This window comes from Hippopotamus amphibius, chromosome 1 (assembly GCF_030028045.1).
Source record: "Hippopotamus amphibius kiboko isolate mHipAmp2 chromosome 1, mHipAmp2.hap2, whole genome shotgun sequence".
In the NCBI taxonomy this organism is placed as follows: Eukaryota; Metazoa; Chordata; class Mammalia; order Artiodactyla; family Hippopotamidae; genus Hippopotamus; species Hippopotamus amphibius.
In genome coordinates this window covers 18,554,516-18,571,096 of record NC_080186.1, presented here as the reverse complement: position 1 = coordinate 18,571,096, position 16,581 = coordinate 18,554,516, and the positions used below count along the sequence as shown (strand labels likewise).

Here is a 16,581-nt window from a genome sequence, read left to right as displayed (position 1 = left end):
CATCCTTCCTAATGAGAAGGAGGGCAGTAAAGAGGTGATTTAAATCACTTATATAGGACAGTCCTGGGAATTTGTTTACCTTTGGCCAATTATCTTGTTTCTTTTTTCATATCTGACTGCTCCTAGGACCCTCCCCAACATGCATGCACAACTTTTTGCTAGGGTGGATTCCACCCCAGAGGCCTGTAGGGGTACATCCACACTTATTATGGGGTGGTGCCCCCTCCTTTTTGACCCCCCAAGGAGCTTTCCTGCACAAATGCACACAGGGAAGTTTTTCTTGACCTCAGGAGTGGTCATCTTCTCTCTTTATTCCAGCAGAGCTCAGCTTCTGCCACTAGCTTTGTCCTTGGAGTGTCTGGGAGAAAACCAAGCTTCCGTTTTACTCCACCAGACAAATACCAGCTGTCTAGCCCAGGGGCCCACCTACCTCCTATCTCAGAAGGCCAGGGAAGAAAAGGGAGGGCTGATAATACCTGCGGACACATGGAGGGGAAGGCATCTCTTCCTCCATGAGAGGAAGGAGGAAAAGCCAGATGCAGGTGAGATGAGGATTCCTGGGCCGTGACCTATTAGGAAGCATTCTCAGGAATAACCTGAAGGGAAGCGGGAAGAGAACGCAGGAAGGGAAGGGGGCCGAGCAAGAATGCCACAACCACAATGTGCCACGAAGAGCACCCTGACTTGAGCTCGCCCCCTCCCCCCACCAGAGAGCTCTGACACCTCAGAGTCATCCCAGTCATGGGGCAAGGTCACTGGGGTATTTATACTCCCAACCCCATCAGTCAAAGGTTAAGAGCTGCCCTTTGAGGGTGGAGGTGGGGAAGATGTAAACTCCCAGCCACCTGCGGTTCTCTGTGCAGGCAGAGTGATTCAGGCAACCGAGGGCTGTCCTCAGACAAGAGACAGAGGTGCTGACGGCGAGGAGTGAAGGCACGTGGGGGGCTGGTGTGCCCTGAGACAGTGAAGGAATCCAAGGCAACATGGGCAGAGCTCTGACAGCCTCTGCTCTGCAGCTGTGGGTTGGCAGGACTTAAGCGAGTAGCACATGAAAGGTTCTATATCCCCTTCTATTCTACAGGGAGGACATTTGAGGAGAATGAAGAGGGTCTAAAGTATGAAAGAGAAAGCTGATCAGGAAAGTACAGAAAGATTGCCAAGCAACAGTGAAATCCCAGTTGAGAGAGAGATCATGACCTTGTTACGGCACAAACACCAAGAGCGTCCAGGTACACCAGGATGGTGGGGCCAAAGAGGAATGATTGGTAAAGACGTGGTAAAGGCATTCGGTCTTTCCTAGGCAGGAAAGGAACTTAAAACAGAGAAAGTGAATAGAAAAGGAGACATCGGAGATGCTTGGCAGTTTTAAACAATTTGAAGAATGGGAACTGGGTAAAAAAATTGTGGAAGTATGAGAGGGTGTGGTCACAGATTTAAGAAATGATGATGTGAGGTGATACAATGTCCAGGCTGTGGCCATGATGTTGGGTACCTCAGGTAGAACAGAGGTGAAGGTCACTGGAGTTGAGGAGGCCAAAGAACGTCAACAGGCTGTTCTCCCTACGTCGCTGGTGCCTGCATCACCCACTCCTTCTGGCTTCTCTCCTGGCTGAAGCCTAGGGGACCAGAGCCAGAAGCCAGGACCATTGCGTCCCTGCTGGCTACACTGCAAATATGAAACAGAATTTGGAAAATATTATTTGGCTTGAAGACCAGAAAATCAGACACTGAGACTGAAGACAGAAATAGTTTATGAAACATTCACAGCAGTGACTGACCCAAGTTCTTTGAAAAGTATCTCAGAGACATAAACTGTTTTATTCAAGATTCAAGATTGCCAAGTAGCAACTGACTTGCTTCTTGGTTTAGCTGTTAGACTTGACTGTAGAGATAATGCTGAAAAATACAAGGACTTGAGACCTGATTAATGTAAAACATGCAGACGGTGCAACTAACAATGCAGAGCCATTGATTATTTTGGATGTAAATAATCCTACTTGGAAGGATGGGGTAAAGGCTTTGCTAACCTTCTTTGGGTTCAGTGCCACAGTGGTTACGTGGTCATGGTTAAGGCAGTTTGCATTGTAGGCCAGGAGCTTCTGACATAGAACGCAGTTGCTACAGCAAACAAAACAAAACAAGGCTTGCCTGTTGCTTTAGACAAGCATATTCTTGGTTTTGACACAGGAAATGCAGTTCTCCAGGAAGCTGCTCAAATTCTGCTGCATATAGAAGAGCTCAGAGAGCTGCAGACAAAAATGAATGCAACCAGAGTAGCTGTTCAGGCGATGCTTGCTGATCCAAAGACAGACCACAGGCTGGGGAATGTGGGAGATGAACATTTTAGGATTTCAGCTTCTGACTGCTTGGTACAATTGGGAACCATGTACACTCTGGCATGTATCTGGAAATCAAATGTCACATTTTCCAAGGAGGAATCCCAGAAAGTGGATGAGGGCTAGCTGAAGAGGAAAATTGGAAATTTACACTCAGCTAAAAATAACTCCATGCTTATTCTGCTTTTGTAAAATATGCTTACGGCAAGAAGAAGAACAAAAAAAGACAGGATGACCTAGCAATCCAATGTAACCATAAGATGTTTTGCTAAAAACGGAATGTTCTGCACCTGCTCTTGTAAGTTTCTGTTTGGAAACTTCCCTGCTCTGTAAACCAAGTAACAATCTACCTATGCTAACTGTAAACATGTGCACTATAAAAGTAAAGCTCACCCTGAGTTCCAGGCCCAGAACTCTGGAGCGTTAGCTCGTCTGGGGCCACCGGCTTAATAAACCTGAGTTCTCCAACCCTCCGAGCGTGGTGCTTGGTTTCTCGACGGACCGATTTCTGCAACATTTCGATTTACCATCATCGCTTTTCCTTTAATAAAGTTCTGGAAAGAGGAGAAAAGAAAAGAGAACTAGCAGAGCGATTGTGGAATGGGTCATGTAGGTGGACACTGAAGACTCACAGGAAGGCTCAGAGCCAGGCGCTGACTAGAGCTACACTAACAGTAATCATCATCGCTGACATGTACTGAGTGCTTCCACCTGCTTCATCTCATTTCATCCCCCTTCTCGTCCTTCAGGTCTCAGCTTAAATGGCACCTTATTCCCTAATCCCCTCCCCATGATGATCCTCTTTTATTCTGTCTCAAACTCTTCACAGACCATATATCAATTTAGAATTATTTTCTTCCGTTCACTTTTTTAGCTGAATGAGTGTCAAATGCCAGGAACTACTCTCCAAGGTGGTTACTATTACTATCCCATTTTACATCTAAGAAAATTGAAGCTCAGCTATTAAGTGATTTGTCCAAGAGCACACAAGGACTAAGTGACAAACCTGAGACTGGAACCCAGGAGCATCTGACTTCAAAGCCCACATTCTTAATGATAACACCTCCAAAAAATTTTCAGTGACTGAGAGAGGATGACCAGGAAGAGGGGAGAGGGCAGGGCAGGGATAGGTATAATTATATGGTAGTTATATAGAACCAAGAATCTTTCTACTAAAAATAGTTCACAAGTACCACTGAGAAGGAAGGAGGGCTCCTAACCTACCTCCTGACCCCAGGTGTTTGAGATGTGGGCAATGCATAGCATTCTTCCTAGAGATCTGCAGAGAAATCTCTTGGAGGAGGCTCTGGGTTTCTATTAGCCAAGAGGTAGAGGGAAATTTCCATGAACAGCTCACACTCAGCATAGGCTGAGGCTCCAGGGGGTGCAATGGGAAGCTTTAGGGGAACAAAGCAGCGGGAAGAGGCAACACAGAGCAGAATGCTGACGAGCACACAAAAGAAGATAGATAATGAGCAGGCTTATATTTTGAGCATTGAACCAAGGATCAGAGGGTTGTGGGGAAGGTCAGGTTCAACTGGCCACGTATTTGCAAAGAATCATTCCTAACAGTCTTCTGATGGGCGGGAGAAATCCAGAGCATTCTGGAAGAAGTCAGTCTTGTCCTAAGTTGGTTGGGCTTTTGAAGACAGTCTCATCCAGGTACACTGACCCATGACCTATTTAGTCCCCAGGACTCTATCAGCAGTTGAATACAGCAGAGGGAGTGGGCATGACTCAGGTCTCCAGGAATGTGTCAGGGATGGCCGGTACTGATTTGCTTTTAACAGAATCAGACAACACATCAGGGGTAAAGCCTGGAAGTTCCTGGGCAAAAACTGTTTATTCAGCTCTATAACTCCAGAATGTAACAGATGCCCACCTCACATACCAGAAAGAAGCTCGCTTAATGCTTGTTGACTGAATGATTACCAGTTTATACTATCTGTGATGAAATTTAGCACAGCCATCTAGTAATACAGAGAACTATAGAGATACTTAAGTTCGAGATTAGATTTGAGTAAAGATTGAATCAGTAGGTCTCCCCCACAAAATCCTCGAAATATAGCAAATTTTTGTGTGCAGTAAAAAAGCCTAACTGAAGATTTTTCCATCTTAACCATTTTTAAGTGTACAGTTCAGTCGTGTTAAGCATATTTACATTGTTGTTAAACAGACCTGCAGAACTTTCTCATGTTGTAAATCTGAAACTCTAAACTCATTAAACAACCCCCTCTTTCCACCTGCTCACCAGCCCCTGGTACTCACCATTCTACTTTCTGTTTCTATGAATTTGACTACTTTGCACACCTCATATAAGGGGAATCATGCACTGTTTACCTTTTTGTGATTGGCTTATTTCATTTAGCATAACATCCTCCAGGTTCATCCATGTTGTAGTGTGTGACAGGACTTCTTTTCTTTTTAAGGCTAAATAATATTCCATTGTGTGTATATACTATATCTCGTTTATCCATCTGTTGATAGACATTTGGGTTGCTTCCACCTCTTGGCAATTGTGAATAGTTCTGCTGTATATATAGTTGAACAAATATCTCTTTGAGACCCTCTTTTCAATTCTCTAGGATATTTATTCAGAAATAGAATTGTTCGATCACATGGTAGTTTTATTTTTGATTTTTTGAGGATCTTCCATACTGTTTTCCATAGTGGTTGCACCATTGCATAATCTTGACAGCAGTGCACAAGGGTTCCAGTTTTACCACATCTTCACCAACCCTTCTTATTTTCTGTTGTTGTTTTTAAATAGGCTTTCTAATGGGTGTGAGGTGATATGTCATTGTGGTTTTGATTTGCATTTCTCTGATGATTAGTGATGTTGAGCATCTTTTCATATGCTTGTTGGCCACTTATATGTCATCTTCAGAAAAATGTTTATTCAAGACTTGTGTCTATTTTTTGATTGGGGTGTTTGGGGTTTATTTGTTTTAGGAAGTCTTTGTTTATTCTAGATATTAATCCCTTATCAGACATATGACTTGCAAATAATATCTCCCATTCCATGGGTTGCCTTTTCTCTCTGTTGATTGTGTGCTTTGATGCACAAAAGTTTTTAAGTTTGATGTGGTCAAAATGTAGGAGATTTTTTTTTGTTTAAATATCTATTTATTTGGCTGCATCGGATCTTAGTTGCAGCGTACAGGCTTCTCTCTAGTTGTGGTCCACTGGCGCTAGAGTGCACAGGCTTAGTTGCTTCACTGCATGTGGGATCTTAGTTCCCCCACCAGAGATCAAACCCACGTCCTCTGCATTGGAAGGTGGATTCTTTTTCCTTTTTTTAAGGTTTATTTTATTATTTATTTATTTATTTATTTATTTTTGGCTGCATTGGGTCTTCGTTTTTGGTTTTTGGCTGCATTGGCTTCGTTGCTATGCACAGGCTTTCTCTAGCTGTGGAGAGTGGGGGCTTCTCTTCACTGTGGTGCAGCTCGTGGGCTCAGTAGTTGTGGCTCACGGATTCTAAAGCGCAGGCCTAGTAGCTGTGGTGCATGAGCTTAATTGCTCCATGGCATGTGGGATCTTCCCAGCCCAGGGATCGAACACATGTCCCCTGCATTGGCAAGCGAATTCTTAACCACCGGACCACCAGGGAAGTCCCAAAATGTAGAAGATTTTTTAACCACAATGAAGTAGCTAAGAGATTATGAACTAGCTAAGAGATCATCTAATATTGGCAAGAAAATCTTGCTTACATGATTAGGAAGATAGTCAAGGTAAACTGACATTTTCACTAAAAACTCTTTATTTGAAGTGTTGGCTTTGGAACTGAGCCTGCAATTACACTAGGCTGTATCCCTCAAGGGGCTCAGTGCAACACTAAACCTGCTTAATACAGTAAAGCCGATGTTATAAAACATGGCACAATAAGACAACAACAACTAAAAAAAAAAAAATCAAAATAAAACACGGTGCAGAAATTATCACTAAGGAAAGGTATTAAGCAAAACCAGTAATATTAGTGATTTAAAAGTTGCCACTTGGATTATGCAGCCATTAGAATTTTATTTTGTTTTATTATTATTGTCATTATTTTTTGCCACAACATGCAGCATGCAGGATCTTAGTTCCCCAACCAGGGACTGAACCAGTGCCTCCTGCAGTGGAAGTGAGAATTCTTAACCACTGGACTGCCAGGGAAGTCCCACAAATGTTAATAACACCTTAAAGGACATGATAGAATGTTTTGGAAGTAATACTAAGTAAAACATATATAAAATTGTATAATTCATTTCATAATTTTAACTAAACACATGCAAGACTGTAATGCTGAAAACTCTGCAGAACATTGCCAAGACAAATTAAAGAAGACCCAATTAAACAGAGGGGTATACCATGTTCATAGATTGTAACATTCAATATTGTTGAGTTACTTTAGTTATCTTAAAACCACTAATGTCCATCAGCAGTAATTTATTATTTAAAATGGTGGTTTATGTTTTATATTACTAACATCTGAAAAGTGTAAGCATTTTAATGGGATACTCTATATTGTTGAATTTTATTGATTTCAGAGTGGGCTTAACAAAAAAGTAGTTTCTGAACCTGCAAAGGAGATGACCAGAACCTGGATTGTGGGAGTTTTTTTACTGAGGGACTATCCTAGAAGTGAGCAAATCCTTTCTGGCTCCTCTTCAGCTATAATAAACTGGGATTAGCATCAGCTTCAGAATTAGAAGTAATATGTGAAATCACCTCTCAAAATGGTGTGAATAAAACAGTCCTTAGGGCAAGAAATCTTCAATTTCCCCATCAATAAAAAGAAAGTAATTCCTGTGCTCCTGGTTGATGGAGCTGTATACAGATAAGGTTAGATCTTTAGATCCCTGGAAAAATAACTATTCACATGAAAGTTGTTAACCGTTCTCATGCCCAGGGGCACTCCAATATGAAGAGTCAAGTTGAAGAGGGAGAACCAGCCAGCAAGGGAGACTGAAAAAGATTGTCTAAAAAGATTGTCTGCTAGGACGGGATGGGGTGGGGAAAACCTGTGTGGTGTCATAGAAACCAAGTGAAGAAAGTATACTAGGCACTGTATGAAGCAGGATCCAATCAAAGAAAAGAAAACCAGTTCTAGGTATTTCAAACAGAAGAAATTAATAAAGGAACTGGCTACAAGAGTATTAGAAGAGATGGAGGAGCAAAAGAGGAGAGGGGCGATTACTCAAAGATTATTAAGTTCAGGAAAGCATAACCACTCTAGGTTAGAGGTACAAAAATGTTACCTAAAGCCCAGGGGCACAGTATCCCTAAGGCTCCTGTTGGTTGTTGTGTTGCAGAAGTCGGTCTGTCGAGAAACCAAGCACCACTCTCGGAGGGTTGGAGAACTCAGGTTAATTAAGCCGGTGGCCCCAGACGAGCTAACGCTCCAAAGTTCTGGGTCCTGAACTCAGGGTGAGCTTTACTTTTATAGTGCACATGTTTACAGAGCATGGAAGTTGCCAAACAGCAACTTACAAGGTGCAGAACATTCCATTTTTTAGCAAAACATCTTAAAGTTACATTGAATTGTTAGGTCATCCTGTTTTTCAGTTTTTCTCCAGGCAGCAAGCATATTTCACAAAAGCAAAACAAGCATGGAGTTGTTTTTAGCTGAGTGTAAATTTCTAACTTTCCTCTTCAGTTGGAGTCCAGTTGTCTGAGCAGGAACCCAGAAGCCTATACTTACAGGTTGTTGCTCCTGTGTGCACAGCCACCAACCCAGATCCACTGCTGCCACTGTCACTAGAGGCAATGCTGTCACCACCAACACTGTCTTTCTCAGCTGTACTGCTGTCAATGATGCCAAAGATGCCACAAGAATCCAGTCAGAAGGGTAGTCAATTCTCTCTTCCTTTCATCTTCCAGTGCCTTTCATGATTGACAAAACCTAAGCAGAAATGAGATAGCTCAGGAATCTGGAAAATATCATTTGTCTCTCTCTGATACATAGCAGAGCAGACCACAGAAGGGCCGATAAGGGCTGAGAGCAATAGGCAAATGACCAGCACAGTCTACCCTTTTTATCACTCAGCATCCCTTCTTCATTCTTCGATCTATATTTAGGCAAAAGGCTCAAAGACTAAATTGAAGTTACTTACCAACGCTGCCTACATCTTAGAAACCTTTGGTAGCTCTCCATTCTTGTGGGAAGACATTCGGGAACCTTTCTGAAACCTTGAAAATGTTGAAGTATGTGGGCCGAGCGATGGGATTCAGAATGTCCTGCTTGAGCAGTGGAGGAGCTGAGGCTGCGGGGCGTGGAGACTAATATCACCCTGTTTGGTCCTGAAGGATGGCTGGTTAGCCAAAGACGGGTAAGATTCCTCAGAGGAGGAACAACCTAAGACAGGCACAGCCGCAGAGGGGCCAACAGGGGTGGTGCATAGAGCCTTCCTTATATCACCCTGTTTGGCCCTGGAGGATGACTGGTTAGCCAGAGACGGGTAAGATTCCTCAAGGGAGGAACAACCTAAGACAGGCACAGTCGCAGAGGGGCCAACAGGGGTGGGGCACCGACCCCCAATATCTGAGAGAGGTCTCCTGCCCCCAGGGCTGTTTTGCTCTCCAGGCCCAGCTCAAATCCACACCTGCTCAACTCGGACCCAGGAAGCAAACAAAGATAATTGCCTCAGTCATGTGAGGCCTCTGATTGTTTATGGGTGAAACCTGAGAATGTTAGCCCACGAACTCAATAAAAGCAACCTGGGATGAGTCAGCAGGGCTCTTGATCCGAGAGGTCTTGAGTCCCCGGTCCCACTTTTCTCTTCAGTCTGTGTCTGTGTCTTCTTCAAGCTTGCGGCACCCGTCACTCACCTCGAGTCGCCGAGCTGGTCTCGGCACATTATCTTCAGAGTAAAGTCAAACCCCCATAGCTTGGAGGTTAGGAATATACCAAGCTAGACAAAGTTTCCTTTCACTAGACAAAGTTTCCTTTCATAACATCTCACTATTCCAATTAGATTGATACATATTTCATTTCCCAAACACATCTTGTATATTTCTCCTTCTAAGCCTTTGAACTTGTCATTTCCCCCACCCAAAATTCATTCCCCATCTCATCTTTTCTACCTTCTCTGCTCCAAGCCTACCCAATGTTCACAGCATGGCTCAGGTTCAATCCCTCCACACAGCCCCCTCCCAAAGGTACCAGACCTCAGGACTCTTTCCACTCTCTGAATTCCTCAGATCTATGTCACTGATAGAGACCAACTAGCCTTCTTGGCATCCCCATGTCACCTAGTGGCCTATTGCCTCCAACCTATCCATTTACTGGCTGATTTCTGGCAGCATAAGATAGGGAAAATGAATTGACAGTGCATAGCTGGCTATTAATTTAAAGCCCAAGGCACTTACTGCCCAATATCAACTTCATGCTGTCTCCCATAGGCCCCACTAAGGCTCTGCCTGTTTAATTCTGAATTATAATTTGGAGCAGTTTGTCAATTCTGCATAGCAAACTTCAAAGGAGTGCAGCTGGTCTCCAGAGATACTGTTCTCAGATTACTACCAAGCTAGCAACCTGGTTGAGGGTATTACTAAACCACACAGCTTGCCAGCTAATAGTAAGTCAAAGCAGAAACAAACAAAATGTTTTCAAGGGTGTTGCTCAACAGGAATTGTGCGCCCTGAGAAAACTTGCAGAGACTCAGAACGAAGCAAATTTCTGCTCAACCATCCTGAGTCTGCACCTAACAAAGGATAAAAGAAGCAAAGCAGCTATAAATCCTCTTTCTCTATGGAAGTATAAGATGTGGTTCAGAATGCTAACTCCTACCAACAAAGAAAATCATTCATCAATACGAACAGCAATCAGCAAAGAACCAAAGACGTGGTTCTTGTCCCAGTTCTGTCCTGTATGAGACATGTCCCTTTCCCTCTCTGGATCTCAGTTTCCTCATCTGAAAAATGAGGAATTTGAACTAGATAATCCCCAAGGGCACTTGCAACCCCAAAGACATCTTTAATTGCTTTCTGGTCTCCTTTTAAAAACATCCAATTATTCTTTGAAGACTATTAATCATCTATTATCCTGAGCGCCACCACATATGACTGTTCAGATTGTACCCTGAACAAATCCAGAGGGCACCATCTACATTAGAGTCTGTGTAAATTGTACCCCTGTGGTTGAGTGGTACACAACGTGAGCATTCAAACATAGCAACCTTGACTATGCTCTTTAATTTTCTAAGTATTTAAGTTTTCACATTTTATTTAACCATTGTTTCCTAACCTTGGGTCCCTACCAGCAGAGATAAAACTACATTAATATCTGGTACTGAGCTAAGTACTCTCATTGATTAACTTTTAATCATGGACAAGAGTGAGAATAATAACATTAATACACTATTTATTGATCACCTACGTGCAAGGCACTTTACATATCTTACTACATTTAATCCTCATGAAATCCTATCAGGGATAAATGTTTCATCCTTATCTTTGGATGAGAAAGTTGAGGCTCAGGGGGACGAAGTAAACTATCCCAGTGTTCCTAGCCAGAGCTAGAAAGTGGCTGAGATGAGGATTGAAAGTCACCTTTGACTCCAAAGCTCATCCTCTTTCCACTACACCATCCATGACACCTTCTACATGCTCCATAATCCCCCAACAAGCTTGATGCTCTTGTGATATCAGTGAACAAGTACAAGCACTTAGAACATTCAATTAACCAGAAACAGCAGTAACACTGCATAATCACACTGGAAAGAAGTCAGCACTCTCCCATTTCCATCCTGATGTTGTCGCTAACGAGAGATTTGCATACCTCTCTGTGGGCCTGTGCTCTCATCTGTCAAATAGGGGTGATGTCTTCGGACCTTTTGAGGTTAGTTACGTACCAGCAATTCCTACAGCAATGAGCATTTAATGGTTTGCATTCGCTGGGTTTTTCTTAGTCTTTTTGGCCCCAACTGAACAGTTGTGCCACTCTTGTGACCACTTCAGCCACCAAGGAGAGTTCTTTGCGGTCCCTGCTTCTTTGTGCCTCCCTCAGGGCACTCCTGTACTTCTTCCCCTTCATCCTCAAGATCCTAGGTGTGAGAACTTATTCCATTGTAGATTTGTAGGCTTTGAGACACTTGCTTGTTTTTGAGACACTTTGCTTATTTTTTTTTTTTTTTTAGTAATAATAGTGGTAACTTCATTTTTTTTATACTTATTTATTTGGTTGTTCTGGGTCTTAGTTGTGGCAGGCGGGCCCCTTAGTTGCAGCTCCAGGGCTCCTTAGTTGCTGCATGCAAACTCTTAGTTGTGGCATGCATGTGGGATCTAGTTCCCTGACCAGGGATTGAACCCAGGCCCCCTGCATTGGGAGCATGGTGTCTTATCCACTGCACCACCAGGGAAGTCCCCAGACACTTGCTTATTATGAGTAGCCCTTGTTTCCTTTCCTCTCATGTCTCCAGCTCTTTCAGGATTTCCCAGGGAATCATGCATTGCATTCCTAAAGAGGGCTGATGTCAGAGTTGTAGTCAAGCAGGAGGTGAAATGGAAGGATGGAGGATGTCTGCTCCTTCACAGACCCTGTCTTTCGACACAGCATCACTCAACAGAACTAGAAGATGTCTTAATGAGCAGCCATAAAAGTTTCAGATCCAGACCAGGTTTTCCTTCTCAATATGAATAGTCAATCATTACGACTATGATTATGAGGGTAGGGGAGAAAGGAGATCTAAATAAAATTAAAACATTAATTATTTCCCAAGTGCAGCTAACGTTTTCTGCTCTATAACACTTGGATACAAGGTATAATATTTCCTTTATTTGGCTATGTCATATTATATCTGGCTCTGAACTCTTGCCTATATGGATGGGAAAAAATATAATCTTCACTATATAGAGAGGCCCATCTCCTTCCCCTCCCCCCAGAATTGTACTTGGGTATCAGGGCACTTGGGCAATCCCGAAATTTGAGGGAAGGTTCTCTGATCCTCAGTGTCGAGGTTGACACTAAGAGGCTCATTATCCAAAACCATATGGGCCATTAAAAGATAACAGTTCCTAGCCCAGCCCTGGGGACCTCACTCACTCCCAAGATTCCCATGATGCCAAGGGTTTAAACCTCAGTTTCCATGCATCACTTCCAACAGAGGAGCAGCCCCTCTTGGAATGCTGCACGGTGGCCGGGCACTGGTCTCTGCCACTCTTGTGACCACCACCACTGCCACCAGGGAGAGTTCTCTGTGGTCCTTGCTCCTGTGTGGCTCTAGCCTGCCTTCTAACTCTGGAAAAGGGGGGTGTGATTGGTGAAGCTTAGATCACAGGTCCACACCTTTGCTGCAAGGGAGGCTGGGAAAACAAGCATCTATACTGCAAGGCAGGTTCTGCCTCTTAATCAAGACATGGAAAGTGGGGGATTTCCCAAACAAGGCATGAGCAGGAACAAAGAAGGACAATGTCTACACTGCTTTAATCTGTGGGTCTTGGCAAAACCCGTCTTCTCTTAACCTCTGCTTCCTCAACTGAAAATAGAGATAATGACACTGACTTCACAGAGTGAAAGCCAAGGAGACAAAGGCATACCTGGGTGATCCAGCCTCCCTGTCTCGGGGATGTGGCAGGATGGGGCAAAGGGAGACAAAATCCCAGGAGAGGGATGAGATGTAAAGAGCATGCCCGGAGGTGATCATGTTCTGATCATCAGTGCAAGGACCTGGGCTGAAATGTCCTCTAAAAGTGGGAATCATCCAGAAGTCGTTTCTCTCCAACAATTATCACTGAGCCAAGAGGATTCTAGAAAGGGTCAGACTTAAGAAAGGGAAAAAGAGAAAGAAAAAGGTGCTTTAAAATTGGACACTGTGTACACACAGAGCCAAGAGAGGGAGGAAAGTCAAAACATAGGGCGGTGCTAAAACACAGGTCATCTTGCCCTAAATCAGGATTGGGTAACCGCAGCAATTTCTCATCAAGGGCTCCAAGTTATCTGATCCTCCCACATGCCTGCAGGCTGCCTGTTAACCAAGTCGCAGAGTTGCCAGTACAGCAGCAGTGAAGCTAAACAATTAAATCTCTGGGCCTTTGCTTTCCATGCCGAAGGGCTCTCCGTGTGAAAAAATCACATGTGATTTTCCCCCCATAACTGAGTGCCTCCTCTCGTGTTCCAGACAAGAAAATAAATAACAATTGATTATGAAAAATGGTTCCCAAAAGAATGTTGACGTGTTTACTGGTATTTTTATCTCTACAATAGTTTGAGCTCAATAATAATAATAAAAACACTGACTATATACGATGAAAGATACATACATACTTTTAAAACGCCCTGCACAATTCTATAGTTACTCTATATTTATACACCATACATATGTGTATATATATAGGGAGAATTCACGTCTATATATGTATACCCATATAAATCATTGAATTGTACACTTTAAATTTTACTAAAAATTATTGAATTGTACAGTTACAATGGGTATATTTTATGGTATGTAAATTATACCTCAATAAAGCTTTCTTTAAAGACCACCCTATACAAGATTTGAAAACAAACTACAAACTAGCAGAATATATTTGCCATGAAAATAACTGGAATAGAGGTAGCCTTACTGACGATGTATAAAGAACTCTTCAACATCCTTAGAAAAATGTTTACATCCGAATGGAAAAACAGGCTAAAGAGGAAATAGAAATGGTCAGTAAAAATGAGAAAAATCTTCTTCACTAGCAATCAAATAAACGGTTTTAAGATGTAAAAGTTTTAATCAATAAAAACCTACGAAATTGCAACTTCTTTTTTAAGATAATGTTCAGAATTGGTGAGAGTGGCTGACTCAGGGTGAGAAAACTTCTCGATCTCCTAGATATCACCTCCCTTCCTAACCAAGAGTGAATTAAGTCCTCCTTGTTTGTTTCAGTGTCACCCTAAACTTCCATCTCTTATTCCTTATTGTTACTGGCTACTTACATGACTGTATCACCCAGTTAAATTTCAACCCCCTGAGAATTGTGGCTTAATCTTCAGTGTACTCCCTGTTCTAGCACAGAGTATAAACTCTACACATGTTTATTCTGTGTTTATTAAATGAATAAGAGTGAAATTTGTATAGCTTTCCAAGGGGCATTTTGATCATGTCTCTCAAGTCCTTAAATTTTTTCATATTCTTTGACTCAGCGATTCAAAACTTAGCCATTTGTCCTAACCAAAACGTACAAAGATATTCATCTCAGGGTAAGTTTTCATAATGAAAATTTGGAAACAATGCGAATGGTCCAATATTCAGTGATAAAGTTTTTTTTCTATTTTTATGGCCTTTTTTGTTGTGGTAAAATGCACATAACACACTATTTACCATTTGAACCATTTTAAAGTGTGCAATCCAGTGACATTTAACATACATTCACAATGTTATGCAACCATCACTACTACCTCATTCCAGCATATTTTCTTCCCCCCAAAAGGGAACCTCATACCCATTGAGCAGGTGCTCCCCATTCCCCACTCCCCCAGCCCCTGGCAACCACAATCTGCTTTCTGTCTCTATAGATTTACCTCTTCTGGATATTTCATATAAATGGAATTATGCAATACTGTATGTGGTCTTTTGTGTCTGGCTTGTTTCACTTAGCATAATGTTTTCAAGATTCATCCATGTGGTAGTAATTCATTTCTTTTTATGGCTGAATAATATTCCACGGTATGAATATACCATATTTTATTTACTCATTTATCAGCTAATGAACATTTGGGTTGTTTCCACCTTTGGCTATTGTGAATAGTACCGCTATGAACATTCATATCCAAATTTTTGTTTGAACACTGTTTTCAATTCTTTGGAGTATATACACAGAAGTGGAATTGCTGGGTATTTCTATGTTTATGTTATATAGTAATTCTATGTTAAATTTATTCAGGAAGGACCAAACTGGTTTCCACAGAGGCTGCACCATTTTACATTCTCACCAGCAATGCACAAGGGTTCCATAGATTCACAGTTTATTACATGTTTTTGCCATGCCAGACTGTTCCGGCACGAATGAAATAGACAAGTCCCTGCTTTTAAGAAACTGACATTCAGCAGAGGGAGTCAGGTCATAAACAAGTAAATAAATATTAATCTTCTTCTGATTTTTTTTCAACTATTTAGAAACAGAAGACCCAGTCTCAGTGTGCAGGCCATACAAAAACAGGCTGCTAGCCAGACTTGGCCCCAGGGCTGTAGTTTTTTGACCCCTGGTGTACATTCCCACTTACCAAGACTGACCTAGCTGCTGCCAACCTGCCAGATACAAACATCAATGCCGAGTCCCAGATATGATGCCGAGTCCCAGATACGATGCCTCATGACTGCCAACCGACCCCTTCAGCAGGAAGAGGTAGGGTTACTGTGATACCACGGGGGTTGGGAGGAATGCGTGTAGAGCCCAGGTGATCCCGGGACTTCCCTGGCAGTCCAGTGGTTAAGACTCTGAGCTCCCAATGCAGGGGGCCCAGGTTCAGTCCCCAGTTGGGGAATTAAGATTTCCCCATGTGGCACAGCCAACAAACAAACAAACAAATAAATAAAAAACCCCAGGTGATCTAGTCAGGTTTCTCTTGATATCCCTTGACAATTGCACTGCGAATGGACAAGTGCTGCAACCCTGACCCAAGAAGGTGGTGACCAGGGGCTCAGACCACCACGAGCGAGCCATCAAGATGTGAAGAAATGACTTGAGCTTGAGGATAGCGGAGGAGGGACAAGACAGGTGCCAGCTATGGCCCAAGACCAACTGCAGCTACGGTTGCTATAGTTCATCCCAGGAGCCTCTCTCTTCCAATTTTTCCCCATAGTAGAAAAGACCCATGGGACCCATGAAGGAGATGCTCCCCAGTAATATCAGAATAAGGGGATCTGCACAGAGCAAGGCATGGACTTTGGCCACCATGTAAGTGTAACCGAGCAGGACCCTATGGGGCTTTCCTGGGACAGACCCCTCCCCCATAGCCTATGCTGTAGCTCCTCTCTGAAGTACCCAGATAATAGTATCTCATGCGCATTTTGTGAGTTTTTCAGATGTTAAAAACCACCACCAAATGCAAGAAATTAACCACTTGATCATGAGCAGGTAGACCTACCTAAGGATCAATCACCATCAACCAATCAGTGAATTGTGCATGAGCTGATCACATACCCTGGGACGTCCCCCCCGTCCCCCCTCACACACACACACACCTGGCCTTCAAAAATGATTTGCTGAAACTCTTCAGGGAGTTCAGGTTTTGGGACACATGAGCTACCGGTTCTCCTTTCCTGGCCCTGCAATA

General features: G+C 42.9%; 1 pseudogene; it reads left to right on the top strand.

Annotated features, from left to right (window-relative positions):
- The first annotated feature begins 1,674 nt into the window (after nt 1–1,674).
- On the top strand, nt 1,675–2,462 carry LOC130853034 (RNA transcription, translation and transport factor protein-like; annotated as a pseudogene).
- Nucleotides 2,463–16,581: the final 14,119 nt, after the last annotated feature.